The 20583-nt window shown below is 51.7% G+C and overlaps 1 protein-coding gene across 10 annotated transcripts in view; it reads right to left on the bottom strand.

The window, feature by feature from the left end:
- Positions 1-54: 54 nt before the first annotated feature.
- Positions 55-20583, bottom strand: part of LOC142906858 (uncharacterized) — a 31781-nt gene continuing 11252 nt past the window's right edge. For 6 of the 10 annotated variants that reach the window (XR_012930537.1, XR_012930532.1, XM_076055551.1 and 3 more), the window contains 2 exons: positions 16298-16360; positions 55-7944 (listed from right to left, as the gene is read on the bottom strand). The gene's annotated coding sequence lies outside the window, so the exon portion shown is untranslated. The remainder of the gene's footprint in view (positions 7945-16297; positions 16361-20583) is intronic. The other 4 variants (XR_012930535.1, XR_012930533.1, XR_012930536.1 and 1 more) reach the window with 4 other exon arrangements.

Raw genomic sequence — 20583 nt, 5'->3', positions numbered from 1 at the left:
CAGAGCTAGCTGAGTAGATAACCTCGCGTTTCCAATAAACCCTCAGAGCCAGGGTAAACATCTGACTCCGAACGTCATTTATTGAAATTGAACGGTAGAGAGAGGTAAAACTGGTAAGAAAATAGCACAGATACAGCATCTGTTAATACCCAGAAAAACCAACAATGAATAAACACAACAGCATCATAACGTTGTCTTATGAATGAGACATTTTGTTATTTCAAGTTTGAATCTATTTCCTCGATTACTGGTAAATCACAAGGCAAGCTGCAGGCTTTATTGTCAACTAGGCCCCACATACATCGTAACAATTTAACAGCATTATAAAGGTTCTAGCGTTATAACAGCATTATAAAGGTCTTCTAATATTATAGCAACATTGCCAGTATCATAAGAACACAAACGAACTTACAGACAATGCTTCCCAAAGTCCCACAACGGTGGCTGCAGCTGTCTTCACAGAGCTGCGATGTGTGCCGCCATCTTGAATTATGTTTTTAATGGCCGACGCCCGCGTGGTTCAGCAGAAATCTAAAATCGCAACTTCCTGGTCACGTGACCACCCCCTATTTCAAAAACAGGAAATTCCTGTGTACACACGCCCACATCTGCCGTGAGGCAAGACACTTGCCGTGAGGCAGAACACTCCCCGTCTGGTATCTAGGAGATACCACCATTTATTTCCTATCTCATAAACAAGTGTATAACAACTTCAATGGGTCAACTTATTTGTCCATATCTTTGCGAGAGAGAAGTAGTACTGTCTCGACTATGGGCCTGAAGAAAGTTCTTGCGACACCTTGCTTCGCAATCATAATCTCGACCTTTCGAACTTTTCCATCGGCACTTGGAATCGACTTGAGGATACGGCCCATTGGCCACTCATTCCGTTTGGCTTGGTTGTCCTTCAGTAGGACGAGGTCGCCTTCGTGGATGTCTGGTCTGTTAGACTGCCACTTGTTGCGCACTTGGAGTGTCGCAAGGTACTCGTTTTTCCAGCGACGCCAGAACGTGTTCGCGAAGCTCTGCACTTGTCTCCATTGACGTCTGTAGAGGTCTGCAGTGCTGGCCTCCTCGGTAGGTGCTGTGAGCACATCTATCTTCTGGGTAAGAAGTGTAGCAGGAGCCAAGATGAATGGTGACTCCGGGTCAGTTGAGACGGGGATCAGGGGTCTTGAATTAATTATGGCTGAGACCTCGGTCATGAGAGTGGTCAAGACCTCGTGAGAGAGCCGTATGGACCCGACATCACACAGCATGGAGTCGAGAATGCGTCGAGCAACCCCGATCATGCGTTCCCAGGCTCCACCCATATGCGAAGAGTGAGGAGGATTGATGATCCATATGCAGCCTTGGTCACTAAGGTATTTCCTGACAGAATCATCTTCGACATTCTCTGTACTGTTCTTAAGCTCTTTACATGCTCCAGTGAAATTGGTTCCACAATCAGAACGGAGTTGCTTGGCTGGCCCTCTGATGGCGAAGAATCTCCGGAGTGCATTTATAAAGCTCGAAGAGTCCATGGACTCGATGACTTCGATGTGCACTGCTCGTGTACTCATGCAGGTGAACAGCACTGCCCAACGTTTGCTGCTCGCGAGCCCTCCTCTGGTGTGGCGGGAGATGACTGTCCATGGTCCGAACACGTCGATCCCTACAGAGGTGAAGGGAGGTTCTACACTGAGTCGATCGGCTGGGAGGTCTGCCATTTTCTGTTCTTCCTGTTTTCCACGTAGCTTGCGACACCTGATACACTTGTGGATTATGCTGGCGACGCACCTCTTTGCTCCAACGATCCACAGCCCTGCAGATCGGATTGCTCCTTCTGTGAAGTGCCGACCTTGGTGCTTGACCTTCTCGTGATTGTGGCGCACAAGTAAAATTGCAATGTGGCTCTGACTTGGGATTATGAGGGGGTTCCGTTCGTTCTCATCTAATTTTGCATTCCCTAGCCGACCACCGATCCTGAGCAAGCCGTCTTCGTCCATCCTAGGGTTTAGCTTCCTGAGGGTGCTGACCCTAGGAAGGTCTTCTCCCTTGTTGATGGATCTGATCTCACTTGCATAAGCTGCCTGTTGCACACAGCGGAAGATTGATTTCTTTGCTCTGGAAAGCTCATCTTCAGTGCGTGGCACTGTGCAGTGATGCCATCCATTGCAGCTACAAGTGGTGCCTCTCATCGGGAGATGGAAGCAGTCTGCGATATGCGTTAGACGTGCTATCGCTCGCACGAGCGTCGTCCATTTCGAGAAATGTTCAAAATGGTGTGGACTCAGTGGACTTCTCGGTCGCACATCTGTTACGAAAGTTGTCACTTGAGGACGAATCTCCTTGTCGAACTCGGGCTCTATGAGTCCAAAGGTCTCTTTCGTAGTACATGGGCCACCGTCACGTCGTAAGAGGAACGCTGGACCCGTCAGCCAGATGGTTTGCTTCAGCAGAGATGCAGGAATGGACCTAGTTGCAAGATTTGCTGGATTCTGGTCAGTTGGAACATAATTCCATTGCTCCGGCTGCGTCGATCTCCTAATGCGTTCCACTCTATTGCTGATGTAGGTGTAGAAGCTTCTGGTTTGGTTGTTTATGTAGCCTAGTACGACCTTACTGTCCATGTAGAACTTGACTGCGTCCAGTTTGACGTCCAATTCGTCTAAGATCAGTTCCGCCACTTCCGTAGCTAGAACGGCTCCACACAGCTCGAGCCTTGGGATGGTATGTTCCGGTTTTGGGGCCAATTTGGCCTTGCCCAATATGAACCCAACATGCTGGATCCCTTTTGCGCTGCTGGATGCTATCTTGTGAAGTCTCAGGTTAGCAGTTGCTAACATTCCTTGCGTCCTTTGGAGCAGATCGATGGCTTCTGAGGCCGTGGGCATTGATTTAAGTGCGTCGTCAACGTAGAAATCTCGCTCTACAAATCGCTTGGTGTCTTCCCCAAACTCCCCTTCTCCTGCCTGCGCGGTCCTCCTAAGTCCATAGGTGGCTACCGCTGGGGATGAGCTGTTGCCAAAGACATGCACCTTCATTCTGTATTCAACAATTCGATCATTGACATTGTTATTGCGGTACCACAGAAACCTGAGGTAATTTCTGTCATCTTCTCGGACAATGAAGCAGTGGAACATTTGTTGAATGTCGGCTGTTACAGCAATTGACTCCTTTCTGAAACTGGTGAGTAACCCTAGGAGACTGTTGGTAAAGTCTGGTCCGGTGAGCATTACGTTGTTCAAGGAAATGCCCTTAAATTGAGCACTGGAATCGAACACCACTCTGATCTGATCCGGCTTCTTTGGGTGATACACGCCAAAGATTGGTAAGTACCAGCATTCCTGTCCTTCTTCTAGAGGAGGGCCGCTTCAGTGTGACCACTGTCAAATATGTTTTTCATGAAGGACACAAAATTATTCTTCATCTCTGGTCTCTTGTCCAAGGTGCGGCGCAATGAGTTGAGCCGTGAGAGGGCTTGCTCTCTATTGTTGGGTAGCCGGCATCTGGGATTACGAAATGGCAGAGGGGCCACCCAACTGTTTGACTCATCTTGGAAGAACTCTGTCCATTATTTTCAAGAATTCTTTATTCTCTAGCGATGGAGCAGGTTTGTCGTCGTCCTTCGTTGTCACGAACACCGTATGTCCAACATCATCTTTCAGCATATAGGTTTCTTCGTCGGCCTGCATGGTACAGCCTTGACTTCTATCGTCGAATTTCTCTTTCAGCGTGAAGTGGTTGGGGCACGGTTTGAAGAGTGACGTGCGTCCATTCGTGAGCACACTCATTCTGAATGTGCTTATGTGGTCTGGTTTGTGTGTTCCATCAAGACAGACATCACCTACAATGACCCATCCTAGGTCGAGTCTCTGGGCGTAGGGAGCGTCGTGAGGTCCGTTGCGTTGATCGCAAACCTTGTGGACTCTCAGCATGTCCCTGCCAAGCAGAAGTAAAATCTGTGCCGTGTGATCCAATGGCGGGATGAACTCTGCTATGGGTTTCAGGTGTGGGTGGTGACGTGCGACTTCGGGCGTGGGAATCTCACTCCTGTCGTCCGGTATCAAATTGCACTCTGTCACCGTAGGAAGGGCTAGCTTCATGGTGCTATCCATGGTTTCCACCATGAGGCCGCACGCTCTTCTTCCCGCTGTCTCCATCAGTCCTGAGCATGTTCTGAGCGTGTATGGAAAGGAATTCCCACCTACGCTTAGCTGATCAAAGAACTCTGATCTTGCCAAAGACTTGTTGCTCTGGTCGTCCATTATGGCGTACATCCTTACTGCCTTTTCAGGATGTCCTTTGGGATACACTCGGACGAGGCATATCTTTGAGCAAGATCTTTCTATGAAGCCTTCTCCACAGACTTCTGTGCATTTGGTTGTGATTGACGAAGTGAGTGCGGCGGTCTCGCCTTGCTCCCCGCCGTGCTCTGCTTCGGGATCGGAAGCCTTAGTGCCACTGGGTTTGTAGTAAAATGTGTGCAGAACAGTTGCGTGTTTGTCACTGCCACATTCCTCGCACTTGATATCTGCCTTGCAATTCCTTGCAAGGTGGTTTGTAGAAGCACAGCATTTGAAGCACACTCCAAATTCTTTCAGAATGTTCTTCCGCTCTTCCAATGGCTTCCTCCTGAACTCACGGCATTTCTGGAGGGAGTGAGGTTTATCATGCAATGGGCATTGCTTCTCTGGATCCTCTATCTTTTTCTTTGTGGTGGTTGTCTGGACGGAGTTTGCGAATGTCATAGGAGAGACCTCAGTCTTGTGTACAGAAATTGGCACTCTCGCTGTTCCTCATTTTGCCATTGCTCTTTCCATTTTTGGGAGATCTGGACTGGAAATCCCCGTGGTGCCAAACATGAAACTCGGGTCATTTCTGGTCTTAGCCAGGTTGCGGATAAAATTTGAGAAAAAAGAGAATGGGGGGAATGCAACCTGATGCTCTGACTTGTATCTTGAACCTGCTGTTCTCCATTTTTCCTGCACGTCGAATGGCAAATTCTCTACTATGGGGTTCACGCCATGGTAGGTATTCAAGAAAATGAGACCTGGTAAATAGGGGTCAGCCTGGGCTGATTCAAGCTCCATCAAAATATCTCCAAGCTCTCGTAACCTTTTATTGTCCCTACCAGAGATTTTTGAAAAGTTCTGCAACTTCTTGAAGAGAGCCTTTTCAATAGTTTCTGGGCTACCGTAGCACTCCTCGAGCCTCTCCCACACCGCATGCAGGCTTGAGGCGGGGTCGTCAATGTTTGCTGCCCGGATCCTCTTTGCGTACTCTGTAGATTCGTTTCCTAACCATTTCACCAACAGGTCGAGTTCTTCACTTGCAGAGATGTCTGCATTTCGGATTGCATTCCTGAAGGTAGATCTCCAAGCTCAATAGTTCTCAGAGTGGTCATCAAACTTAATGAGTCCTGTGTTGATTAGTTCGCGGTGAGCCAGGTACCTAGCAAGGTCCCCTAATCCTGCTGATCCAGGGTGTGTCCATACTAGCGCTTGTGAGGTGCCATTATTGGCTGCATTGCCTTGCATGCCGTCATTCGCGATGCTGTTGGATTGTGGGCCCAAAAGGTTTCGATCACGTTGGTTTGATCCCCTTATGTGACTGTCTGGAATGTGGGTCTGACGTGATGCATCCATTTCTGATCCCACATGTGCGACGCTGAGTCGACGACTAGCTGCCAAAGCAGGATATGCATTTCCACCATTCCCGTAGACAGCATTAATGTTCATTCGGTGTGGAGATGGCGATGCCTGAACGTCCACCATTTGTTCAGTATCGTTTGGTGGAGGAGCATTGATGCATTGTCCAGACCAGTACAAAATATTTTTTTCTGGTGAGTTGATCACGGTCCTTGACAGGTATCTGAGTGCCAAACTCACTCCAATTCTCTTCCTTATCCAGATTGGCTGCTGCTTGGAGCACCTCTGCTTGGGCCCTTGCAGCAGCTGCTTCTTTTTTGAGCTGTAGGGTACTTAACTTAGCATCCAGCTCAATTTTCTTCCGTGTGGCAGTAGCCACTAATATACTCTCTTGCTCTCGTGCGGCAGCAGTTGCTCTGCTTGCTTCTTCTTGTATGCGGGCCTTTTCAATTAGCATGGCTTCCTCTTCAGCCATGTATGCAATACGGGCATTTGCTGCTTCTGCTGCTGCGCGTGCCTGAGCTGCTGCCATACTAGTAGATGATGTCTTTGAGTGTGCTGAGCCTTTAGATCTTGTGGTGGACCTGGATGAGACAGAGTACTGAGATCGGGTCTCTCTTAAGCCCTCCACACGGTTTATTGCATCTTGTATCACTGCCTGTACATTATCATCGAGCAGTTCGAGGAAGTTCTCTTGCGTGCGCACTCCCTCAAGGCCCTCATCTGTTTTCATCTTCATCAGGAGGGAGATGTATTTATTTGCCAGGAGCTTGTAGCTTGAGCTGCTCACCTTCACTCGCTGGATGGCCCGCTAGATTGAGGCCACTGTGTCTGAGGCATTTGCAGCTTCAGATATGTCAGCTTCAACCCGGTCCCATGCCCTTTGTATCCTGGCATCAAGGTCTTGCTTCTCAGCATCATAGCTTTCCAAGGCCCATTGTGTCAGCCTGACCTCTCTTTGGGGCCTTGAACTTCCTTGGTCCTCTTGTGGCTGGATGGGAGGTCCTGGATTGCCTAAATCACCTTCTTCAGCATCTCTCCCTGCTGAACTGTGGCTTTCCATGTTGCTATGCTTGCAACAGAATTTTTAATGTAGACTCGTTGCAGAGCTCCTTGCTTGCTGCAGGATGACTGCTTGAGAGCTCTTTTGCTTGCTGCAGGCTGACTGCTTGAGAGCTCTTTTGCTTGCTGCAGGCTGACTACTTGAGAGCTCGTTGCTTGCTGCAGGCTGACTAGCTCCTTGCTTGCTGCAGGCTGACTGCTTGAGAGCTCCGAGAAGAATGTCTTTTTACTATCTCGGCCTCGCTCTGCGTTGCGTTGCAGAGCTAGCTGAGTAGATAACCTCGCGTTTCCAATAAACCCTCAGTGCCAGGGTGAACATTTGACTCCGAACTTCATTTATTGAAATTGAACGGTAGAGAGAGGTAAAACTGGTAAGAAAACAGCACAGATACAGCATCTGTTAATACCCAGAAAAACCAACATAATGAATAAACACCACAGCATCATAACGTTGTCTTATGAATGAGACATTTTGTTATTTCAAGTTTGAATCTATTTACTCAATTACGGGTAAATCACAACAAGGCAAGCTGCAGGCTTTATTGTCAACTAGGCCCCACATACATCGTAACAATTTAACAGCATTATAAAGGTTCTAGCGTTATAACAGCATTATAAAGGTCCTTCTAATATTATAGCAACATTGCAAGCATCATAAGAACACAAACGAACTTACAGACAATGCTTCCCAAAGTCCCTCAACGGTGGCTGCAGCTGTCTTCACGGAGCTGCGATGTGTGCCGCCATCTTGAATTATGTTTTTAATGGCCGACGCCCGCGTGGTTCAGCGGAAATCTAAAATCGCAACTTCCTGGTCACGTGACTACCCCCTATTTCATAAACAGGAAATTCCTGTGTACACACGCCCCACATCTGCCGTGAGGCAAGACACTTGCCGTGAGGCAGAACAATCAGGGATCTAGATAACAAAGGGGTAAGAATAGCCGACATTTGAATGGACCGCACGGGGCGTGGGAACGAAGATACGCCTTTGTTATAGGTAAGATTAGGGACTCAATAACAATGAGACGAGAATAACTCGGCCTCTGAATGGACAGGGCAAGCACGAGTGCGGGAGCACCGGAATGCCTTTAGAGTGGATAAAAGCACAGAGGCTGGGGGTAGCGGGGACAGTCTTCTTCAAAAATCATCGCGGTCCACACAGGAGGGGAGTCAGCCGTTCGAGACGTCCGCGTGACGAGCTTCAGCGCAGCCAGGCTCAACCCTCTCCGGATCGCTTTCCTACAGTCTCCAGCGCAGCAGAGTGGAAGTACGCGTGAGTAAGAGAGAGAGAGGTAAGTTTGGGCTATTGAATCGAGGGTAGAAAGCGAAGCTATAGGCAGGATTAGCTGAATCTGGGATCCTCGAGGCATAGGTTAGGAGGGCCTGCTGACTCGCACAGACACGTAGTTAGCGGGATACTCGCGGGGAATAAAACCACTAATAGAGGATAAAACTGTGTCGTGGTTGCTGTGAGTACGAGGAGGGAGACGGAGTGTTTGGTGTTCGCATACCGGTACGAGTGTGTACAGTACTGTTTTGCGCTCGTGCGCATACGCGGCTGTTTGCGGCGGATACGATAAAGAGTTGTTGGTGGTCGCGCGCACGCACGTTTGTTTACATCGAGGCGGAGCGCTTAGCGTGCGCGTGCCTACGCGGCTGTTTACGGGTGTGCTGTTCAGCGTGTGCGTGCCTAAGCGACTGTTTTCAGTGGTGTTTAGCGCTTGTGTGCCTGTGCGACGGTGTTGTGGTCGCGTGCCTGCGCGATTGCTAATCGCGAAGTAGCGAGCTAAAGCGCCGAGCGCGCGCGTATTCGCGCGACTGTTTGAACGGGCTCTTTAACTCAGAGCTGGGCGACCCTCCCCAATCAGCGGCGAGCGCACGGCAAACGTCCCGCCCGCCCATCCCTCAGCCCCAACCCCCTTGCATGCGATTGGTGTACGGGGCTGGGCAGAGAGTATAGGCGTGTTTGTTATTACCGGAGCACGTGGAGCGTGGGTGGGAGGGAGACACGCGCCTGTTTGTTTACGGGCAGGACGGAGTTTTTACTGGCGAGCGCGCTCACCGCGGCTCGCCGCCTCCCAACCACGCAGTGCGCCACGAGCGTAAAGCGCCGCGCCCTACCCATCGGTCGAAACATGCCGACGCGGTCAGCAGGACAGGAGGGCGAGGCAGGGGAGGTCGCTAGCCTGAACCCCACAGAGCAGCCGGGGGGTGTCGGTATGAATGGAACGGGGGAGTCGGTGGGCAACGGCCCCGACAATTCAGTGATGGCGGGGGACGGTAGCCCCCACAGTTTGGCGTCAGAAGCGGTACGAACCCCTGCGTTACCCCACGCAAAAATAAGGCATATATTCACCGGCCGGGGTACCCCTTCGTGGAAAGCGTTTGCCCGCAACGTCATAGGGGCTAAGAAAACTAATGGGTGGACGGACGCGCAGGCGTTACGTCAACTTATTATGAATATGGATGGGTGGGCAGCCGACTTTGTGGAAGCCCTACCCACAAGCGCGCAAACTCAGCTAGCAGAGCTAATGCGCCAACTTGACTCACGGTTCGGCATGAGTAATGAGGAGGCAAAAGCGGCCTTAGAGGCATGCCGTCGCCAACCCGGCGAGGACCTGCGCGATTATGCCGAGGATGTGCGCGAGCTAACAAAGATCGCACGCCCGGGGTACATGACAGAAGTGATTTGAGGAGCTGGCCGCCGAGAAAATCCAGCGATACTTGACTCGCACGGCGTGGTGGCAGCCAGACATGAACTGTACGCGTCTTCCCTTTAACGTCCTTGTCGAGCGCGCGCATAAGTGTGAAAGAATTTCTAGCGAACGCGCGCAGCTCCGAGGATTGGGACGGGAGTGCACCGTCACAAGCCTGTCCCTAGAGGAGGAAGAGGAGGAACAGGAGCTTGCCAGGACGGTAAGGGATCAGGAAAGGGAGCCTCCGGTAGCGCCGCGAGACAACCCCGGGATGGGTGGCGGGAATACAGACGGGCATAAAGGATGTAGCCGGCCAGGTGACCCACGCACGTGAGGAAGCGAGTAAAAACATGAAAGCCATGCAGTCTGAGATGGGGGAGCTACGCTCCACAGTAGGGGGACTGGCTGGGCGGGTATCCCAGTTAGAGTCCGACCTGGGACAGCTGAGTACGGGCAGGGGAAGAAGGGATGGGCAGGGGGCCTCCTATGGGACCGCCCCCCGACCGTGTTACCTGTGCGACCGTCAAGGGCATCTCGTGAGGGACTGTCCCCTGATTGCCCATGCTAGAAACGCGCCACGGTTAAACGCCAACGCCCCCTAGAGAGTGGACCACCGAGGGGTGCAGTCAACATGGTCCCTTTGCAGAACGACAATAATAATGGTGAGCGAGTGACCCCACGCAGATTCCGACCACAACACCCAGGGACACGGTGAGCACGGGCGACTGGCTGCGGGAGCTGGTGGCGGGAATCACGGGGGCCACGTCGCTGGTGGAAGGACAGGTGAATGGGAAGCGCACCCGGATCCTAATGGACACGGGGGCCGTAGCCTCACTCGTGAGCGCCGCGCACTGCAGTGTGCTCGGGGTTGACGTGAGCCGCCTGCAGGCCCCGGATCGCGCGCTGCACACGGCGAGCGGAGCCGGGATGGGGTTGCTGGGAAGGATCTCCCTCGAGGTCCGTCTCGGAAACCAGGTGTGCACACAGGAATTCTACGTCTCGAGTGTGTTGTGCCACGAGTGTATTGCAGGTACGGACCTCCTGGAAAAGCTGGGGCTTAACGTGCAGCCCCGCCAGTGATGCGCCACCGCGGAGGGCAGCGGGGAGCGGATCCCGTTCCTGGGACAAGAGCCGAATCGCCCTCGCTTCACACCTGTGGCCGCTACCCTGGTGTCGGCCGTCACTATCAGGCCGCTCGCCGAGATGCTGGTGCCAGTGGCAACCCCCTCCACCGACCCCACACACCGACCATCGGGCGAGGTAATGCTAACCCCTCACCCGGAGTTCGCAGCGCAATACGGAGTCGTAGGGTCAGCCACGCTGGTAAACGCAGACGGGGGGCGACTGTTCATGCGGCTGTTTAACCCACACAGTACCCCGGCGATGCTACGACGACGCACCACGGTAGCTACCATACACCCCCTGCACGCGCGCCACTAACGACTCGGTGTTCGCACTCTGGGCGGAAGACCCTGGCCGCCCCGAGGCCAACCAGGATCTGGCCTGGCGGGTCGGCCCGACTCCCCGAGCCGAGATCATCCCCTTGCATGACGCGTTACATGTGCCTTGGGCGGACTTACCTAAGGGGGAGGCCGATCAGCTACGCGGGTTGTTGCAGGAGTACACCGACGTGTTCAGTGAGCACGATTCGGATGTAGGTCGGACAGACCTTGTTAAGCACACAATTGACACGGGTGCAGCCCGACCTATCAAACTCCCCGCATACTGGGTGGGCGCGCCCGAACGTACCCAGATCAAGAAGGCAGTCGCGGATATGCTACGTGATAACATAATCCAGCCCTCGGCGTGCCCCTGGTCTGCCCCGGTGGTGCTAGTGATGAAAAAGGATGGGTCGACCCGGTTCTGCGTTGATTACCGAAAGTTGAACGCGTCACCCTCGGCGACGCCTTCCCCATACCGCGCATCGATGACACCTTTGACAGCCTCGCAGGAGCACGGTATTTTTCCACCCTCGATCTGGCGTCCGGGTACTGGCAGGTGGAGATGGCGGAGGAGGATCGGCCAAAAACCGCATTTACCACCCCGATGGGACTGTTCGAGTTTCGAGTGCTTCTGTTCGGACTCGCTAATGCACCCGCGACGTTCCAGCGGTTGATGGAGTTGGTGATGCGGGGCTTGCAGTGGGAACAGTGCCTGATTTACCTGGACGACGTGATCGTGTTCAGTAGATCTGTCTGAGCACTGGTCCAGGCTGCGAGAGGTGTTCCAGCGATTGCGAGCAGCCCATCTCAAACTCAAGCCGCGTAAGTGTTACCTTGCGCAGCGTGAGGTGGGGTACCTCGGACACCGAGTAAGCGAGGCAGGAGTGTGCACCGATCCGGAGAAGGTGCGCGCCGTAGTGGAATGGCCACGGCCAAGGAACCTGACGGAAATCAGATCATTCTTGGGGCTCGCCACCTATTATCACCGATTCGTAAAGGGATTCAGCGAGGTGGCACACCCCCTCACCCAACTCACCTCCCCTAAGAACCCCTATCAGTGGACGGAGGCCTGCCAGACGGCCTTCACCACCCTCAAAGACCACCTTACCCACACCCCCACCCTAGCTTTCCCCGATTTCACCACTGATTTTATTTTAGACACCGACGCCTGCAGCAGTGGGCTGGGCGCGGTGCTGTCACAGGTGCAGGGTGGGACGGAGCGGGTCATCGCATACGCCAGTCGGACCCCGAGTGGGGCCGAGCTGAATTATTGTGTGACCCGTCAAGAACTGTATGCCGTGGTCTTCGCGTGTAAACAGTTCCGACCGTATTTGTACGGCACGAAATGTCGAGTGCGCACCGGCCATTATGCCCTACAGTTCCTCCTTACATTCAACGAACCGCGGGGGCAGATGGCCCGATGGCTGGCGCAGCTGCAGGAGTACAACCTGCAAATAGAGTACCGAGCTGGGTGTACGCACGCAAACGCGGACGCCTTGTCGAGGCGGCCCACGGTGTGCGCCGAGACAAGGGTGGAGGAAGTCTGCCCGTGCTTCACGGGGGGCCGTTGCCGGCAGGTGGTGGCCCCCCAGGAGTGCACCGAGACTAACCCCCCCCCCCCCCCCCGGTGAGAGGCAGTGCAGTATGCGCAACAGAGACGCCATCAGGGGGAACCAGGGACCCGGGGGACCACTCGACGAGCACGGAGCCCACACCCCGGGGCCCGATGGGTCGGCCAACCCCACCCGATCGGATCCAGGAGGACGTCGGCTGCGCCTTCCTGGGCCTGGACGACGAGCAGCTGAGACGGACCCAGCTGCGGGATCCAGATCTGGCAGCGGTGGAGGCGGCCCTACGGGAGAAGAAGGACGCCCTACCGGGACCCTGGAGTGGTTTGTATGCCCGGTTGTGCGTGCAGAACGGGGTAGTACGGGAACTAACCGAAGCCGGCCAGCCGGGATGCATCTGCGTTCCCGCCCAGGTGCGACCCCAGCTGCAAAGGCTAGTACACAACCACCCGCTCGGGGGCCATGACGGGGAACGGCGCACTCGGGAAACCCTGTGTCGCCAGTATTTCTGGCGTGGCCGCCTAGGTGCAGGGCTGCCGCGCGTGTCAGCAATGAGGGCCGAAACCAGCGCGGTACCAGGTACCCCTGAGACCGTTCCGTGTCAGCCGGACAAACCAGCTGGTTGGGATCGACCTGCAGGGGCCATTCCCACGATCCCACCGGGGTAACCGATATATATGGATTACTTCACACGCTATCCCGTAGCGGTGGCCATCGCCGATAAGACAGCCCTCGTAGTGGCCCGAGCGTTTGTGGAACACTACGTACTTAAGCACAGGATCCCCCAACGAGTAATTACTGACCAGGGTAGTGAATTCGAGGCAGAGCTATTCCAGGCGCTGTGCCAGGAGTTTGGGATCCAGAAGGACCGAACTATGGCGTATCACCCCCAGGCAAATGGGATGGTAGAGGATGAACCAGACTCTAGCCGGGAAGCTTAAACGCATGGTGGCCGCGGATCAACGGGACTGGGATGAACACCTCCCCTATGCTCTGTTCGCCTACGCCACCACAGTACACGCATCTACGGGACAGACCCCGTTCCTAATGATGTTTGGTCGCGAGTCTCGCCTGCCCGCAGATCTACTGTTCGGTGTCCCTCCGCCACAACGGGAGGAAGGGAGCCGCCCCGTGGAGAGCCTGATGGAGACCCTACGAGGAGCTAGGGACCGGGCCTACCCGCATCGTCTCTACTATCAACTCCCCCACCTACAAACTGGCTCGTTTTTTGTCTGAAATCCTGCGTCCTTTCACTGGAAAAACCACCTCTGCGGTACAAAATTCTACTCACCTGGTATCGACAATCAAGGGTATTTCCCTGTCCCCAGACGACCTGCTTGTCAGTTTTGATGTAGTTTCCTAATTCACCAAAGTTCCTGTACCTGACACCATCGCAATCATTGAAGACTTGGTTCATCAAGGACTAAACACTGAGGTACCCCCCCCTGGTGAGACACTTAACCAATACATACTTCACTTGGAATGGAACTTTCTACAAACAAACTGAGGGCACCCCAAAGGGCTCCCCCTATCTCCGGTTATAGCTAACATTTTCATGGAGAAATTTGAGACTGACGCCATCCAGACTGCCACTCTGTGCCCAACCTTATGGAAGAGGTACGTGGATGACACTTTTGTCATCTGGCCACATGGCCGGCCTGCTCTAGACCAATTCTTCGACCACATCAATTCCATACACCCAGCCATCAGATTTACCATGGAAGTCGAAAAAGATGGCAAGCTACCTTTTTTGGATGTCCTAATAAAAAAGAGACCTGATGGTTCAATGAGCCACTCTGTCTACAGGAAAGCTACCCATACGGATGCTTATCTGAAACCGGATTCCCACCACCATCCATCACAGAAGAATTATCTCATCAAGACTCTGTACCATAGAGCCCCATGCATATCCGACCAGGAACACATAGGCAGTGAACTCAAGCACGTACACCAAGCTCTTAAGGCTAATGGTTACTCCGACTATACAATCCGCAAAGCTATCACTCAAACCATGAAGAAGGACGCTTTTGAGGAGCCTTTCAAAACCATCACTTTACCCTACATTGTGGGGATCACCAAAAAGATCTCCAAAATCTTGAATAAACACAAGATCCAGGTCCGTCTCAACACATTACATAAAATCCGTGATCTGGTTCCGTCTGTAAAAGATGTGATTCCGGACATACAGTACCCTGGTGTCTAGAAACTAAGTTGCCTCTGTGGTAATAGTTACATTGGAGAAACCAAACGACATGTCTTGGACCGCATTCGTGAACACAAAGCAGACCTTAAATACGGTAGGACCAACACCTCGGCCGTGGCAGATCATTGTTATAATTCAGTAGGCTCACATGACATTGACTTATCCAAGACAGAGGTTCTTTGTAAGCCATCTGGCTACCATGAGAGATTCGTTCATGAGGCTATCCACATATACAAGCACAGAGACAATTTCAACCGAGAATATGGATTCTGGCTTAGCAATCATTGGAAGTATTTGATAAACCATTTCAGGTCTTAATTGATTGTACACGCTTACGGTGGCTTTCAGACAGCATACATTAATTTTTCGTCTCCCCCCTCCTCTTTTCAGAACATAAATGGACTCGTCCTTCTAAACAAACTGCCAAATCGCTGACTGTGGTGCTAACGGTTTAAAAAAAAAATACACCGTTTTAAAATAAATAAATGCGAACCGCCACTTCTTTCAAATGTTTCTTGCTGTTGGTTTTCACACCTGATGATGACCGTTTGTGTTATGGTCGAAACGTCGTGAGAATTTTTATTGTTTTATATATTTTATTGTTTCCCTTCAACATGACTTTACCGAAAGATCTAAGACTATAAGGAGTTGTTAGTAAGTAGTTGTTAGTATGTAAGGGGTTGTTAGTAAGGAGTTGTTATTAAGTAAGGAGATGTTAGTCAGGAGTTGTTAGTAAGGAGTTGTTAGTAAGGAGTTGTTACTAAGAACTAGTCCTATGCTTTTTATTCGATGCGTGTGAAAGGCATCGCGTTCGCTGAAGGTGCTGTCCTTCAGGGAAGTCGTGCACTGTATACGCAATTGCACACAATTCTGTGAGTCGCTTGTAACTGCTTTGCCGTTACTTATTGCCAATTATGGACTCGGACTATTGTCCTCTCATAGAGTCCCTGGCACGCAATAATATGCCACATGGTGGCAGGGGGGGGGTCACAAAATGCTGATTTATCTATATTTATAAAAGGGAAATTTGTGAATTTGTGTCTGTTTGAAATGTTCAGCAAACTTCCCAACATGCTACACACTTGAAATTTGGCATGTGGGTAGCTTCCAGACTGGACACAATGCACAATGTATTAAAATATACTTTTGTATTTTGGGGGGGGGTGGGGGAAATGACCATGGAGTGTGTGGCGTCAACCCTCAAAACAGATAAGGGAATATGAAATTTGAAATTTATCCAAGAATCCAAGTCCCGGGCGAAGCCGGGTAGTGAAGCTAGTTACTAATAAACCCCAATGATCCCATCGAAATTAGGGATTTCAATCGGACCATTGGGGGGGCACGTGCCACCCCACCCCCACATGCTCCACCACTGTCACAAACTGGCATGGTTCACAGGTGGTGGTGGTTCCAGACCCACGCCTGGCCACCTTCACCTGCTCAGAATTCATGGTTCCTCACTCCACCAAGTAGAGTGAACACCGCCGTGAGCGATGAGGGAACACCGCCACGCGTCTAGAGTGAACACCGCCACGCGCCCAGAGTGAACACCACCACACGTCTAGAGTGAACACTGCCACGCGTGTAGAGTGAACACCGCCACGCATCTACAGTGAACACCGCCAAGCGTCTACAGCGAAGACCGCCACGCGTCTAGAGTGAACACCGCCATGCTGTTGACGAGCCTCACCTTGTGTTGTGGGCAGGTCGCTTCTGAAAACAAAAGCGGTACAGCAGCTCAAGCAGGCTTGGCCTGGTAAAAAAGAATGAAATAAAAACTGCCTGAATATTTAAAAGTAAAACAAAGTGACAAAGTGGCGAGCCGTGTGAAGACAAATTAAACTTAAGCGAGAAAATTGAAGCAAACGCGATCAGGCGAGGGCAGGAGGCAAGGCCCCGCGTGGCTAGGGCCCGCGCTGTAAAATTCCAACCTGGACATCGCTTCCATGCTCGCTGCTACTCAATTGACATCCCTACGAGAGAGAGCGAGGCTCTACCTTGGTAAACAACGACCACCACCACAACCACCACCACAACAACCACCACAACTACCACCACAACTACCACCACAACAACCACTACAACCACAACAACCACCACAACCACCACCCCCACCACCACAACCAGCACCACAACCACCACCAAAACCACCACAACCAAAACCACAACAACCACCACAACCACCACCACAATAACCACAACAACTCTAGATTTAAAGCTTTCGTGACTGCTAGGATCCATACTCTTTGGTTCTATTGGGTAAAGTCACGTAGGTGAAAATAAAATAACAAAAAATCACGACGTTTCGGCCACAACACAAGCGGCCTTCATCAGGTGAAGGGACGAGACTGTCTGGAGGATAGCGCTATCCTCCAGACAGTCTCGTCCCTTCACCTGATAGCGCTATCCTCCAGACAGTCTCGTCCCTTCACCTGATGAAGGCCGCTTGTGTTGTGGCCGAAACGTCGTGATTTTTTGTTATTTTATTTTCACCTACGTAACTTTACCCAATAGAACCAAAGAGTATGGAACCACAACAACCACCACCACCACAACCACCACAACCACCACAACCACCACCACAACCACCACCACAACCATAACAACCACCACAACAACCACCACTACAACCACAAGACCCACCACAACAACCACACAACCACAACCACCACGACAACCACCACCACAACCACCACAACAACAACCACCACAACCACCACCACAACCACCACCACAACAACCACCACAACCACCACCACAACAACCACCACAACAACGACCACCACAGCCACCACCCCCACCACCACAACCACCACCACATCAACCACCACAACCAAAACCACCACAACCAAAACCCCAACTACCACAACAATCACCACAACAACCACCACCATAACAACCACCACAATAACCACAACAACCACCACCACAACCACCACCACCACAACCATAACAACCACAACAACCACCACAAACACCACTACAACCACAAGTACCACCACAACAACCACAACAACCACCACCACAACCACCACCACAACCACCACAACAACCACCACAACAACCACCACCACAACCACCACCACCACAAAAACCACCACCACAACCACAAACATCACAACCACCACCACTACAACCACCACAAACACCACCACAACCACCATCACAACCACCACAACCACCACCACAACAACCACCACCACAACAATCACCACAACAACCACCACAACCATAACAACAACCACCACAACCACCACCACAACAACCACCACCACAACCACAACAATCACCACAACAACCACCATAACCACCACCACCACAACCACCACCATAACAACCACCACAACAACCACCACAACAACCACCACAACCACCACCATAACAACCACCACAATAACCACAACAACCACCAGCACAACCACCACAACCATAACAATAACCATCACAACAACCACCACTACAACCACAAGTATCACCACAACAACCACCACCACAACCACCACCACAACCACCACCACTACAACAACCACAACCACCACCACAACCACCAACCCCACCACCACAACCACCACCACAACAACCACCACAACCACAACCATAACAACCACCACCACAACCACCACCACAACCACCACCCACCACAAAAACCACCACAACCACCACCACAAAAACCACCACAACAACCACCACTACAACCACAAACATCACAACCAACATCGCTACAACCACCACCAAAACCACCACAACCAAAACCACAACAACCACCACCATAACAACCACCACAATAACCACAACAACCACCACAACCACCACAACAACCATAACAATAACCACCACAACAACCACCACTACAACCACAAGTACCACCACAACCACAACAACCACCACCACAACCACCACAACCACCACAACAACCACCACAACCACTACCACAACAACCACCACAACAACAACCATCACAACCACCACCACAACCACCACCCCCACCACAACAACCACCACAACCAAAACCACCACAACCAAAACCCCAACTACCACAACAATCACCACAACAATCACCACCATAACAACCACCACAATAACCACAACAACCACCACCACAACCACCACCACAACCATAACAACAACCACAACAACCACCACAAACACCACTACAACGACAAGTACCACCACAACAACCACCACCACAACCACCACCACAACCACCACCACAACCACCACAACAACCACCACAACAACCACCACCACAACCACAAAAACCACCACCACAACCACAAACATCACAACCACCACCACTACAACCACCACAAACACCACCACAACCACCATCACAACCACCACAACCACCACCACAACAACCACCACCACAACCACCACAACAATCACCACAACAACCACCACCACAACCACCACCACAACAATCACCACAACAACCACCATAACCACCACAACCACCACCATAACAACCACCACCACAGCCACCACCACAACAACCACCACAACAACCACCACAACCACCACCATAACAACCACCACAATAACCACAACAACCACCAGCACAACCACCACAACCATAACAATAACCATCACAACAACCACCACTGCAACCACAAGTATCACCACCACAACAACCACCACAACCACAACAACCACCACCACAACCACCACCACAACCACCACCCACCACAAAAACCACCACAACCACCACCACAAAAACCACCACAACAACCACCACCACAACCACAAACATCACAACCAACATCGCTACAACCACCACCAAAACCACCACAACCAAAACCACAACAACCACCACCATAACAACCACCACAATAACCACAACAACCACCACAAACACCACAACAACCATAACAATAACCACCACAACAACCACCACTACAACCACAAGTACCACCACAACCACAACAACCACCACCACAACCACCACAACCACCACCACAACCACCACAACAACCACCACCACAACCACTACCACAACAACCACCACAACAACAACCATCACAACCACCACAACAACCACCACCACAACCACCACCCCCACCACCACAACCACCACCACATCAACCACCACAACCAAAACCACCACAACCAAAACCCCAACTACCACAACAATCACCACAACAACCACCACCATAACAACCACCACAATAACCACAACAACCACCACCACAACCACCACCACAACCATAACAACAACCACAACAACCACCACAAACACCACTACAACCACAAGTACCACCACAACAACCACAACAACCACCACCACAACCACCACAACAACCACCACCACCACCACAAAAACCACCACCACAACCACAAACATCACAACCACCACCACTACAACCACCACAAACACCACCACAACCACCATTACAACCACCACAACCACCACCACAACAACCACCACCACAACCACCACCACAACAATCACCACAACCACCACAACCATAACAACAACCACCACAACAACCACCACAACCACCACCACAACAATCACCACAACAACCACCATAACCACCACCACAACCACCACCATAACAACCACCACCACAGCCACCACCACAACAACCACCACAACAACCACCACAACCACCACCATAACAACCACCACAATAACCACAACAACCACCAGCACAACCACCACAACCATAACAATAACCATCACAACAACCACCACTACAACCACAAGTATCACCACAACAACCACCACCACAACCACCACCACAACCACCACAACCACCACCACAAAAACCACCACAACAACCACCACCACAAACATCACAACCAACATCGCTACAACCACCACCAAAACCACCACAACCAAAACCACAACAACCACCACCATAACAACCACCACAATAACCACAACAACCACCACAACAACCATAACAATAACCACCACAACCACCACTACAACCACAAGTACCACCACAACCACAACAACCACCACCACAACCA

This window comes from Petromyzon marinus, chromosome 71 (genome assembly GCF_048934315.1).
Source record: "Petromyzon marinus isolate PM22_M1 ecotype Great Lakes invasive population chromosome 71, UKy_Petmar_22M1.pri1.0, whole genome shotgun sequence".
In the NCBI taxonomy this organism is placed as follows: domain Eukaryota; kingdom Metazoa; phylum Chordata; class Hyperoartia; order Petromyzontiformes; family Petromyzontidae; genus Petromyzon; species Petromyzon marinus.
This window is presented reverse-complemented; position numbering and strand designations above follow the sequence as displayed.